We start from the raw sequence: 11,983 nt of genomic DNA, 5'->3' as shown, positions 1-11,983 counted from the left end.
TCCATCTCCAAGGCACACCTACTGCCTGCCCCCAAACCTGCACCACCTAAGAGCAGCGCAGTAGTTTCCGGGGACAGGGCCATGAGGCCACGGGTCTTTCCCCAGAAAATCCCTTTCTGTTACTCTGACCCATCTTCTCAGTCCCGCCGGATCTGGAATCAGGGTGGTTCTCATCGTGGAGCCCGCGAGGAAGCCCAGACCTTGGCCCTTTTCCAGGTTGCTGTAAACAAGTGAGTGACTCTAGAGTACAGAATACTTACCGCCATCCCCTTCCAGCAGGGACACCTGTGATTTCAGAAAGGAAAACAGTATGAACATCATATCAGGCTTTGTCCTGTTTGCATGGCTCTTTTGTTCCCTGGGGGATGGGAGGAAGCCAGATGGGGCAGTGTGCTAGAGGCCCGTGAGCCCGAAAGTATGACGAGCAAAACGAGTCCTCCACAGGTGCGCCCAGTCTTCCTAGAGGTCCCCCATTCCGGGTCCCACTGGACAAAATAGGTGGCAAGGAGGAATAGCTGCTACCCGTACCCAAGCTCCCTGCCCTCCAGATGGTAGGTGATCCTGCTGTGGTTGTCCCCGCCCCCCGGCAATGCCATCGGGGTTAGGTAGCTTTTGGTAACAGATTCTCTCTCAAACTTCTCCCTCCCCTGTCAATTGTGCATGCTGAGATTTTTTTTTATGTAACCTTGATTTAAAAAGCCAGAAGACTTTTGTGTCTCCCCCAAAGAAAGGCCAACGTACCACTCTGGTGAAAAACGGGGCGTCTTCCTTTGTCATTTCTTTTGAATGTTCCCCCGCCTGTCCATCCAGCAAAGCTAGGGAGAGATCCAGAGAATGGTCAGTCCACCGGTGGGGCTCGGCAGGAAGAGCTCAGGGAGTTTCGCTTGGGGTGGGCGTGCCCGGGAGTGTCTGGCGACGTTGGGGTGTGTGGGTATGGACTGAGCAAGCTGCCGCTGCATCGAGAGAGGTCGGGGCAAGGAGCAGGAACGGAGGGAGAAATACTGACTCTGAACTCGAGCTACAGGGAATGGAATCAGGGTGAGCTCTTCAAGCCGAAAGAGGGTAAACACTAAGAGACACGGTCCGTTGTACTGTCGGGCAAGCTCCTCCAACCAGCGACTGTGTCATGGTCATTGTCAAGACCGTTTCTTGGCCGCTCCCACCTATCTCTCACCTCTTCTAGGAGATTGTGTTTCTGCAGAAGAACCCTGTGTGGCAGGGTTGCATTCAATGCAAGCACAAGTACCCTAGAGGTTTCTATTTGTCCCTGAGTCATGCAGGGTCAGGAAAACCAAAGACCCAGGATTTCTACGTACTGACATCTGACCCTTCCAACAGAGTCCCCATCCACAAAGTGCTGATTCTTCCCAGTCTTCCTTTCCCGTGGCATGCGGGTGTGTCCTTGGAGTCCGCGGGACCCAGTTTCCCGGGACCCAGCTCCCCCAGTAAGGACCCGGCAAGTTCACGAGCGAGCCGAGGCCAGGCGAGAGAAGGGCACTCTCTAACCTGGCCGTGTAGCAGATTGTCAGGAAGTCGGATCGGGCCCCGAGCTAATGATGAAGCTTTCCTGGCCATTGCCATTTGCCAGTGAGCCTTCCCTCTGTGCGTTCAAGACGGGACCGTTTTTGTAAGGCTGGTGGTTCTGTTTGGGTTGACTAAAGTAGCTTCTGATTCCTTTGTGTTTTGACCCTGTCTGAGAAACGTCCCGAGCTAGGACAGATGTGGGCCCCTTCCTTTCTCCCCGTCCCTGTCTGAAGAAAGGGAATCCTGAGCAACCCTCCAGGTGGAGCTGAGGTCAGCGAGGAATGCGGTGTCCTAGTGCGGTGTGTGCAGCGGGGATGAAGGAGGTTTGGTTTTGAAACTCTGACCCGTGCCCTCAAGTCCATTCAGCGGGAGATGTCTTCTGGTGAAACGCACGCAGTCCACACACCCACATGCCCGGTCCCGTCGCATCGACCCACGGGAAAACGAGCCCCAACCCTCCGACGCACCAAGCACACCGCCCGAGTGACCTACTGGTTTGCAGGGACTGTAGCACAGGGTCCTGGTTTTCTGCAGGACACTCCGTTTGTTCAGTCCGCCCCAGCCTCCGTGCCCGGGAGGAACTCAGAAGGGGAGAAGCTCTCCAGACCAGAGGAGGAGAGAAAGCCCTACCTTGTTCAGCTAGATCTGTCTCCCTAAAGGGAATGACGGGGGAATACGCATACGGGACGTATCCGGTCGCCGCCTCCTGCAGTTGGAGAAAGGGAAACCCAGTGAGGATCCCAGCACCCTGTGCACACCGTGTGCAGACATCTCTGTGCCCTTGGTGTGTGTCGTAAGGAAGCTAGATGGGATGCGGTCATTGCGTCTATGATCCAGAGGAGGAGGAAATGACCTCCCGAAACGGCTTCTGCTTGTTATGTCAGAACTCCCCCGTCCATTTTCTTCAGCAACTCCTTCCAAAGCCATTTCCCATAGACAGAATGAGCTGGTGGAAAATGCTCACGACCATCCATTGCCTAAAGCAACGGTGGTGACGTTTTCTCAGTGCCCGTCTCAATCTGCTGTCCGTTAATGGTATAAACTCACGGCAGGCTCTCAGCACCAAGGACATTGTCTCTCCCCTCTGGCATGTCCATGCTCAGATGTTCATGGAAAGAGAAATCAAACACTGGCTGTCCCTCAGAAGCACAAAATGACTTTATCGAGGTGACCGAGCGGCTCAGACATTGAAGCTTCTGCCTTCAGCTCAGGACCTGATCCTAGGGTCCTGGGATGGAGGCCCACATTGGGCACCCTGCTCGAAAGGGGAGCCTGCTTCTTCCTCTCCCTCTGCTACCCCCCTGCTTGCGCTCTCGTGCGCTCTCTGTCTGTCTGTCTGTCTCTCCCCTTCTCTGTCTTTCTGTCTTTGAAATAAATAAAAAGTTGAGGAACAATGAGTTTACCTGAGGAGGGAGAGACGGAATTTCCTCCTCGGCCCTCAAAGTAGGTAGTAGCTCTTCCACCAGGTCATCGTAGGGAGCTAGGAGGATACAGAGGCACTGTGAGGACATTGGTGAGGCTTCTCCGGATGTAGGCGGGGAGTTTGGATGGATGAGGACAGGAGTCGAGTGTGCGCGTGTAGGAGGTACGGGCCGCTCTGCTGCCGGGCCTTGTCCTCGGTGCAGAGAGGAAGGGACGGGAGAGGAGCAGGGAGGAAACGCAAACAGGGTTCTTGTCTTTCTAGCTAAAGCACCCTGATCAAAGCCAGGTAGCCAGACCTGTACATGGAAGTCTCACCTGGCTCTGTGTGAGGACCGAGTCCCCTAACCTCTCCTGACTGACGTGCCATTAAGGTGTCCTACGCTGCTGCTTTGGACATCAGCTCTGGGCCCAAGATCCCCACCTGCTGCGACTATATGCATCACGTCTCTGTAAGATTTTGCATGGCATACAAAGCAGCCTTGCTTGCCGGGCGGCATTCAACCCTCGGGAAAGGAGCCTAGTAGTTTGCTTCACTCATCCTTTGTCTTCAGAAAATCCCATGTGCAATACTGGAGAGCCCGGATATCGTAGCTTCCGTAAACAGCCAGCACCGTCGATGAGTGTGATAGATTCCTTCCACTGTTCTTGAGCTGTCCCGTGTGTGTGTGTGTGTGTGTGTGTGTGTGTGTGTGTTTCCCCTGAAGACAGTGGCTTCCCGAACACTCCCAGGTGTTCTGACCAGTGGGCAGTTGCTTACCCAGAGGAGTCTTGGAGTGTGTGCTGATAGGCTGTAGGCCTGCTTTGCAGGAGATTTGCTTCAGGGATGTTGGGTCCCACGCACACACCCACACACACAGGGCCTTCATCCCACGTGCACACAGATCACCCCTTCCCTGTGTACGAGTTCTTCTAGGCCCTCTTCGACGTGGTGACTGTGCCTCACCAGACAGTCTCGGTCAGTATCCCCCAACCCCCGTTCCTTGTTGGAACCCAGAATCAGGGGGCAGGCTTCTTTGTACTCTAGATTTCCTCCCAGAGCCACATGCTCTTAAATACGTACAGCTGTCCTTGCTCCCAGCGTCTACCTGCCTGCGATTGGGGAAAAGGAAACAGTGAGGATCCCAGCATCCTGTCCGCTGTTGGGCCAGCTCTAAGGTTTGGGGAGGACTTCAGGCAGCTAATTGGATGAGGTCCCGTGGTTGAGTCCACGTTCCCCCACCCGAGTTCAAGAGGACCGTTTGAATGATGCTGGAGCATCGTTCAATCTCCGAAGTCCATTCTGATCACCAGACAGAACGTTCTCTGCTGAAGAAGGTGTTTGGTCCCATGGAGTTTGTAACTGAGGCTGTCCTGTGTCCTCACCCTTTTTGGGTCCACTGTGCGTAAAAGGCCAGACCCAGCATTCCTCCACGAGGGGAGACTGCTGCCCCCTTCCCCTGGGAGGTAAAGTGCCAGATGTTCATCCAACTCCACTGATGGAAGAAATCAAGGAAGCACCATTTCTGTCTCTGAGAAAGAGAGGTGAGTTTACGTCGGGGAGAGTTGGGGGACCTTCCTCTGTCCAGCACCTAGGAAGGTCCTTGGACTGGCCTGCCACAGGGTCTAGGAGAACAGAGAGGAGCTGGCAGGACATTGGCTGCGCTACTCAGGAATGACTCGGGGAGTTCAGTCTGCTGGATGTGGATGCGGGGCCAGAGGGAATGGACGTGAAGGGTGACCAAGCAAGGCCTGACTTGCCAGTGGGCCAACAGTGGTGGACACAGTGGTGGACACAGTATACAGTGGTGTACACAGAATCACAGAGGAGGGGAGCAGGATGGAAAAGGGAAATGGGGCCTTGATTTTCCAACAGAGGGGATGTCATCAGTGGGAACTCATCAGCGTCTGTCTGGGAAACACTCAAGACACCCTGGTTTTCAGGGCGCAGTCCCCTGAGCCCTCCTGCCCTCTGTGAAACGAAGCCAGCTTGCTGCTTCTTCAGCTGGTCATGGGGCCTGTTCCGTACACCTCTGCTGTGTGACCCTATCAGTCCTCTGACGTGCCTTGGTGTAGTGGGTTTTTCTGTGATGGGATCTTAAGTACTGGGGATGGTTGTATTTGTTAGTACGTGTCCGTTCAGTGACACTGCTGACATCCGTGATGCTTTGTAGACCGCACTGCCATCTACGGGGAAAACGTTGCCATCCTATCTCATGGCACCTCTGTACCCATGACATGCCCGGCCCTCCCCCTTTCCTCCCTGCATCGTCCCTTGTACTTTCTGGGTCTACGAATGTCCCTACTCGAGTGTCCTCAAAGCCTGGGATCATGTCGTGTACCTCTTTCCTTGTGTGCTTGCTTTCAAAATGCGTGTTAGGTTTCCAGGGTCCATCTGTTTCGTAAAATACTGGAAACCTTTGTTTCTTCTTACGCTTGAATTGCACTCCATGATGTGTATGGATGCCATGGAATGTGTTCTTTCCTCCCATGATGGATTTGGGGGCAGTGCCTGTCTGGGGCTATTGGGAACCCAGCTGTGTGAGACTTTAGTCCGCAGATTTCTGTCTGTTTCTAGAATGAGAAGACGTCCCCCAGTGCATTGGCCGCATGTGTAGAACGGTAACCACGTGGAATGGACTGGGTACTTGAGTTCCCCAAATGTGGTGAGGTCGTTTTGTTCCTTTGAAGGTACGTAGCACACCCATGTAAGATGTGGCTAATGGGCGGAAGTGGAGGGGGGACATCCTGAAACCTCCTGTCCTATTCTGGTCCATTTTTCTGTTCAGCATTCCTGGCGGAAAACATAGTCTCTTCCTTCCTACACATCTAAGAACCATGTTTCCTGGGGAGACCCGTAGGGACCTGTGTGTTCCAGAAAGACCTAAGATCCATCCCTTCAGCTAGTAGACACTTTTTTCCTGTGCCCCTTAAATCCAGTTTGAATGAGGATCTCATCGTGACTTGTGGACTTAAAAGGGGACGGACGGACGCCATAGAGAGAAATGGCTACCAGTGAAATCAGAGGAAAATGTGTCTCAGCAGTTTTAAAAGCTTTGATTATGTCTGTGCTACTGAACAAAAGAATGCGTCTCCAATCAACGTAATGAGTCAATCCCCAAGGTACCTACTTTCCTCGGTGTCCTCGATGATGTAGACATCATCGTGCAAGTTGAATCGGACTCTCTTCTTGCGGCGGCGTCGTCGTCGTCGTCGTGGTGGTGGAGGGGTTGGAGTGGTTGGGGGCGGCTCCACATCTTCAGAAAGACACTCCCCACAGATTTCTGGGAGATGCACAGAAAAAGAGAGCAGTGTCGGCACCTTGTCGTCAGAAGCCCGTAGGGGGATTGGACATCCTTCCCTTCTAGTCCATCTGTCTCCTGCCCCTACTTGCCAGCTGCCCAGCAGGCATTCCTCCCGCCAGGTGGGACTTAGGAAGGGGTCGCCGTGTGCTGTGCTCTGAATTCCGCCCCCTCCCACACCCACAGGTTCTCTGGGCAACGGCTTGTATGGAGCAGAGACAGGACAGAAACACAACAGAGCGCCGTGAGCACGCGTGATGGCCTGGGTCACATCCATTGAGCAGCCACACCTACCCGAGAGTGTTCCCCAGAACACTCTGTGCCCCGTTTCCCTGCCCTCCGGCCTAGACGTGAGTGTGCCGCCACGGTGTCCCAAGTGATTGAGTCCAAGGAGTGCGTGGGACCTAGGGGAGGACGGGATGCATCCCATCCGCTCGGCAGGTGTTGAGGAAGGGACCGCCTAGGGACTCAGCTAGACGGCTGGCTGTGGGTGAAGCCACAGTGGAGGACAGTGGAGTTGCCATCCTGATGAAGGATGGATCTGGGACAGGAAAGTCATCGTTTCCCTGTGGCCGGAGATCCCCGAGCCCCTGACACCAACCCACGGCCCCTGATAAAAGGTCCTGAAGCCCTGAACTAAGAGCTGCCCTCACAATCTGAAATCCCTCTGTGCCAGTGTGTCTCTAGGGGAGAGCGAGGGCCACGAGACCAGCCTCAGTCCTCACTCACCTCTGTGTTTGGGGCCCCGACATCAACTAGGTGGCGGTTTCTGCCGAATAGGGCCCTACTGAAGGACCAGGAACGGGTAGCATGAGCCACGTTCCCTCACTTCTCTGCAAGGTCAGCCCAGTCGCCCAAGGCCGTCCTGAAGGCCAGTTGCAGTCCAGGCTCCTGGGGTTCTGCTTGGCTCCCAAACTGATTCAGACTCCCAACGGTCACATAGGACGCCGCCGAGAACTCGCTTGCCTTGAGCTCGCGAGTCCCGAGGAGCAGTCGATGGTAGGAACGGACATGAAGGTGGCCATGTGGGGGGGTTGGTTTCAGGAAGGAGACGGATGATGCTGAGGGGCCCCTTGCTTTGCGGACTGCTCTGGGGAGCCTGGATGGACGTGAGGCTACCCTGGCTGGACTGAGTCCCTCCCTGCTCTCTCATTCTTCGCCAGTCTACCGTCTACTCTCAGGTCTCTTGATCCCCTCTGGAGACTGTAGGTTTAGCGGACAGTCTCCTGTCTCCCTCCCTAGGCCTGGCCTGGAGAACCCAGCCCAGCAGTACCTTTGAGAGCAGCAGACAGTCCACCGTGCAGCTGCCGTGTGTTCCGTCCACCCACCCGGTGGCACAGCCCATTCCCGTGCACTCCCAGGGATCAGGCAGATGGCCCGGGAATCCCTGCACATCAACCCATGAGAACACCGCGCTATTCTCCAGTGTCTCTCCTTCTAAAAACAGCTGCATTTCGACCGCTGACCTTTCCTCTCCGATTTTGTCATGTCCATCGGGAAGAGGAGACCAGCCATTCGTTCCCCTCAAGTGTGGTGCCTGGGTCGCCCCAAGGTTCTCCTGACCCAGGGACAGCAGTGTGGCGTGTGACCTGTGTGTTGTCCCTGTAGGACTGTGTCCGAAATGGGCATTTAGAAAGAGTACGGTTTTCTGAACGTCGAAGCGCTTTAAGGAAGGCAGCTTTCCCACGAAATCCCAGTGAAACCACCCAAACGAACAAACACGGGCATCAAACCGGGGGCGGGTGGTGGATCAGAGGGTGGAGAGGAAAAGCCAAAGAGAAGAAGCCGGTCTCTGTATGAGGGAGGCAGCCAGCTCCAGAGAAGAGAACTGAGAAAATCGATAGGCACATACCCGTACAACAGCAGCTGAGATTCCCCATCGTCGGGACTGTTAGTCCTGTTCACCCAACCGCCAGGGGCTTGGCTCACAGAGTGACAGTTGAAATGGAACGTTGGATGCGTGTCATCAGGTCACCGTGGCGATGGCTCATGACAGAACTCTGAGGGTGAAGGCATCCTGCACGCTGCCGGGTCATGGAGGGAAGTGGGTCGGGGAGGGGTCAATGGATGATGGGCATAAGACACTTGTTGTGGTCAGCTCTGAGTGGTTGGAGAGAAGTGATGAGTCCCCGAGTTGTACTGTAGAATGCAATACTGCGCGGTACGTTAACTACCTGCATTTTTGGACATTCCAAAAAGGAGACTCCTGAGGGCACCTAGGAGACTGAAATGTTCATTTTACTCTCTGTTACTCTGGAAAACTCCTGCATTTATATGAGATTGTTTCACAAAGTCTCTCCAGGAGTTCTTGGTGGCTCAGTGGGTTAAGTCAAAGATAGTTTAATGAAGTCAAAGATAGTTTCTTATTTAAAGACCTTTGGAAAGTTGTAAGAAACAAACATTAAACATTTATGTTTTATCTTGCCTTCAACACCCCCATCTCTTTTTTCCAGAGGTTTCTTGGATTTTCTGACCTCAGGGGATTAATAGTGTTCACAGGAAAACAGATTAACAACGTGGCTTGAGATTTTTAATTTTTAATTTTTCCCACCTCAGTTCTGAAAAAGCCGTAGTGTTTCCTCCTTTAGGTTACTGTTAAATGTGAAACTCATCTTCTCATGTGTTTAATTTTTCTGTGTCACAGAACCTAAATTGGCAATCGGTCAAGAAGAAACAAATGTTTACATTCACTCAGTGACAAGTATCCTGCGTAAGCTCACCATCTTTCGGAGCCACACATGGACACGTAAGTATCTTGTATGTGGAGCTGTGTAGGCAGGTAAATCCAGGAACTGCAAGGCAGGCCAAGTCTCTTCTAACTTCCTCCTTCCTTCGTCCTGAGCTCTCCCTCCCCCACTAAGAGCAGAAAATGAACACATCCCAGGTGAGCTTTATGTTTGTTTATTTCCACTTTGTTTTAAAATGAGTGTTCTAAAATATGAAAGGATTCATATTTTTAAAACAAAAAAATCGAGGAGCTCCTGGGTGGCTCAGTGGGTTAAAGCCCCTGCCTTTGGCTCAGGTGATGATCCCAGGGTCCTGAGATCAAGCCCCATGTTGGGCTCCTTGCACAGCAGGGAGCCTGCTTCTCCCTCTGCCCCTCACCCTGCTCGTGTGCTCATGCTCTCTCTGTCTCACTCTCTCATTCTCTCTCTCTCTCTCTCAAAAAATAAATAAAATATTAAAGATAAATAAAAGACTCACATGATTAGGTCAGGCCCACCCAAGTAAGTCTTCCTTTTAGACCAAAGTCAACTGATTAAAGGATCTCATTTATACTTGCAAAATCTGTTTTGCCATAGCATGTATCACAATCACAGGGACTTAAGTCTCTTCCATTTAAGAGGAGTTTATGTCACGTTGTTGGATCCATTGGAGGTCGTCATCTTAGATTCTGCCTACCATAATTAGTGTGAGTTTATCCATTCTGTTTTCCAAGGTAGTTTTGGTTATTCTTGGCCATTCAAGATTCTATGTAAGTCTGAGAATAAACGTATCAGTTTCCACAAAAATATCTGCTAAGATTTTAATTCTGATTGTCTTGAATTTATAGGCCAATTTGTGGAGAAATGAGATATTTTTGTAATATTCAATTGTCTAAGCCATGAATATAGTATATTCATTTACTTAGGTATTCTTTGTTTTTTTTTCTTTTGTTTGTTTGTTTTTTTTTCTCAATAATACCTTATACATTTCTGGAAAATAGTCTTGTTTTTCCTATTAACCAATTTTTAGTGTATGACATGAACATTGATCAGCTGTTTGTTTTGATAACCTGGGAATGATATGTCTCTGTTTCTTCTTGCTATATTTTCCACAGTGGTCATTTTATAAATGGGTGGTATAAAACCTATGAACTGTATAAGACAGTCAATTCAGTTATGGGAAGAAAATACTTGGGTATCTCCCTAGATTTATTGTAATCCATAAAAAGAAGAATGAAGAAATCTAGTATACAGTGAAATGGATATACACACTAATGTGTTGTAATTACGTAATACGATAAATACAGCTACAGTGGCAATCGTTACAGTATATAAGCCTATCAGAGTTATACAATGTTAAATGCCATATATATTCATTTGAAAAAAAAGTGATTTAGGAAAAATAACAATAATGCAATTTAATATATAAATTGACATTGTAAGTTTACTGTTTATAAAAAAGGGTTTCCTTAAAAAAAGAAAGAAAGAGAGAAAAAGAAAGAAAGAAAGAAAGAAAGAAAGAAAGAAAGAAAGAAGGAAAAGGGTTTCCTAGATGGAACAGTAACCAAACATTTTGGGCACCCTGTCCTACAGGAGTTATGTTCAGAATTATTAAATAGCATTTTCCCTGAAGACGACTGTAGCTCTTTATGTGAACATAGTCCCAGCAGTCCTTTCCTGTGTGTTCACTTACTCCTTTAACTACATTTTAAAAAGATTTTTATTCCTTTGACAGAGAGAGAGAACACACACACACAGGGGGGAGAGGGAGAAGCAGACTCCCCACTGAGCAGGGAGCCTGACATGGGGCTCGATCCCAGGACGCTGAAATCATGACCGGAGCCAAAGGCAAACACTTAACCCACTGGTGCCCCTTAACTCCATATTTTAGAAGTGTGCATGGTTATGCTCTTGGCCCAGGTTCTTGAATGATACTATGTTATCAGTGAAACCCACCCGAATAGCAGGAATAGAACTTTTCTCCCCTCTGTAATCTCACTCTACTTTGCACCTGTTTTACTGTAGTAGGATTTCATGCTACATGGTAGTCGGATGCTTCATGCTTGTGTCTGTCAGAGTATATGCTCCTTGAGAACAGTGACATGGTTTTATTGGTTTTCAGATTCTCAAGGTAGGAGAGTTCCTTATGGCATGTAGGCACATGATGGGATGCCGGTAACGTATCACACTGGTGAGGAATGTCTGCCATGCTTTCTCCTCCAACCAAGTCCAAAGGTAGGCACGCCAGAACACATTTTCTAATTGTGAATAGTGAACTCCGTAACAGTTCTTTGACAGCTTTTCCACGTCTTCCCGTTGTGATTCCTTAAATTTGGACACAAATGTGCTGTTTCAGGGATCCTTATCATTTGCGGATGTGACTGTGGGCTTTACCCAGGAGGAGTGGCAGCACCTGGACCCTGCTCAGAGGACCCTGTACAGGGAGGTGATGCTGGAGAACTATAGCCACCTTGTCTCAGTGGGTAAGGATTGTTTCCCATGTAGACTCCTAGTATGCACTTTCATTCTTGGTTTGACACCTGTAGAAGCTTTGTTGAGTTTAATGATATTTAGGTTTGAGATATCAAGTATTAAGCAGAAGGATTGTTGAATCACTGTAAAGAATGAACTGTTGCAATTGGTCCCTGAAGCTTCGTCTTCTGTCTTCTTCAAGGGCCCTGAATCCCATGAGGCTCGCTGAATTCCCATGTCATTTCCCAATTACAGGGTGTTGCATCCCTAAACCAGACGTGATCCTGAAGTTGGAGCAAGGAGAGCAGCCATGGATGCTAGAGGAAGAGTCCCCACGTCAGAGCTACCCAGGTGAGTTAGTCTGTATGAAACAGATGGACACTAGGTGACCGGGTATGAATTTTTTTTTATTCTCAGGTACTTGCTTATATGTTCGTTTTCACATTTAACAAATACTGAGTACCTGCTGTGCCTCACTCAAGTTTTAGGTGCTGAAACACATGATCAAACTGAATTTGTTTCTGACCTCATGGAGCTTACATTCTGAGAGGGAAAGAAAAGAAATAAACACACATATACATA

The 11,983-nt window shown here is 50.2% G+C and overlaps 1 long non-coding RNA gene across 1 annotated transcript; it reads left to right on the top strand.

The window, feature by feature from the left end:
• Positions 1–11,056: 11,056 nt before the first annotated feature.
• Positions 11,057–11,746, top strand: LOC122900563. The gene is made up of 3 exons (XR_006383265.1): positions 11,057–11,164; positions 11,286–11,412; positions 11,657–11,746. It is a non-coding gene; the product is annotated as an uncharacterized LOC122900563 (long non-coding RNA).
• Positions 11,747–11,983: the final 237 nt, after the last annotated feature.

This window comes from Neovison vison, chromosome 2 (genome assembly GCF_020171115.1).
Source record: "Neovison vison isolate M4711 chromosome 2, ASM_NN_V1, whole genome shotgun sequence".
NCBI classification, from domain to species: Eukaryota; Metazoa; Chordata; class Mammalia; order Carnivora; family Mustelidae; genus Neogale; species Neogale vison.
Note: the sequence above shows the minus strand (reverse complement) of the source record. Positions and strands in the feature narration are given on the sequence as shown.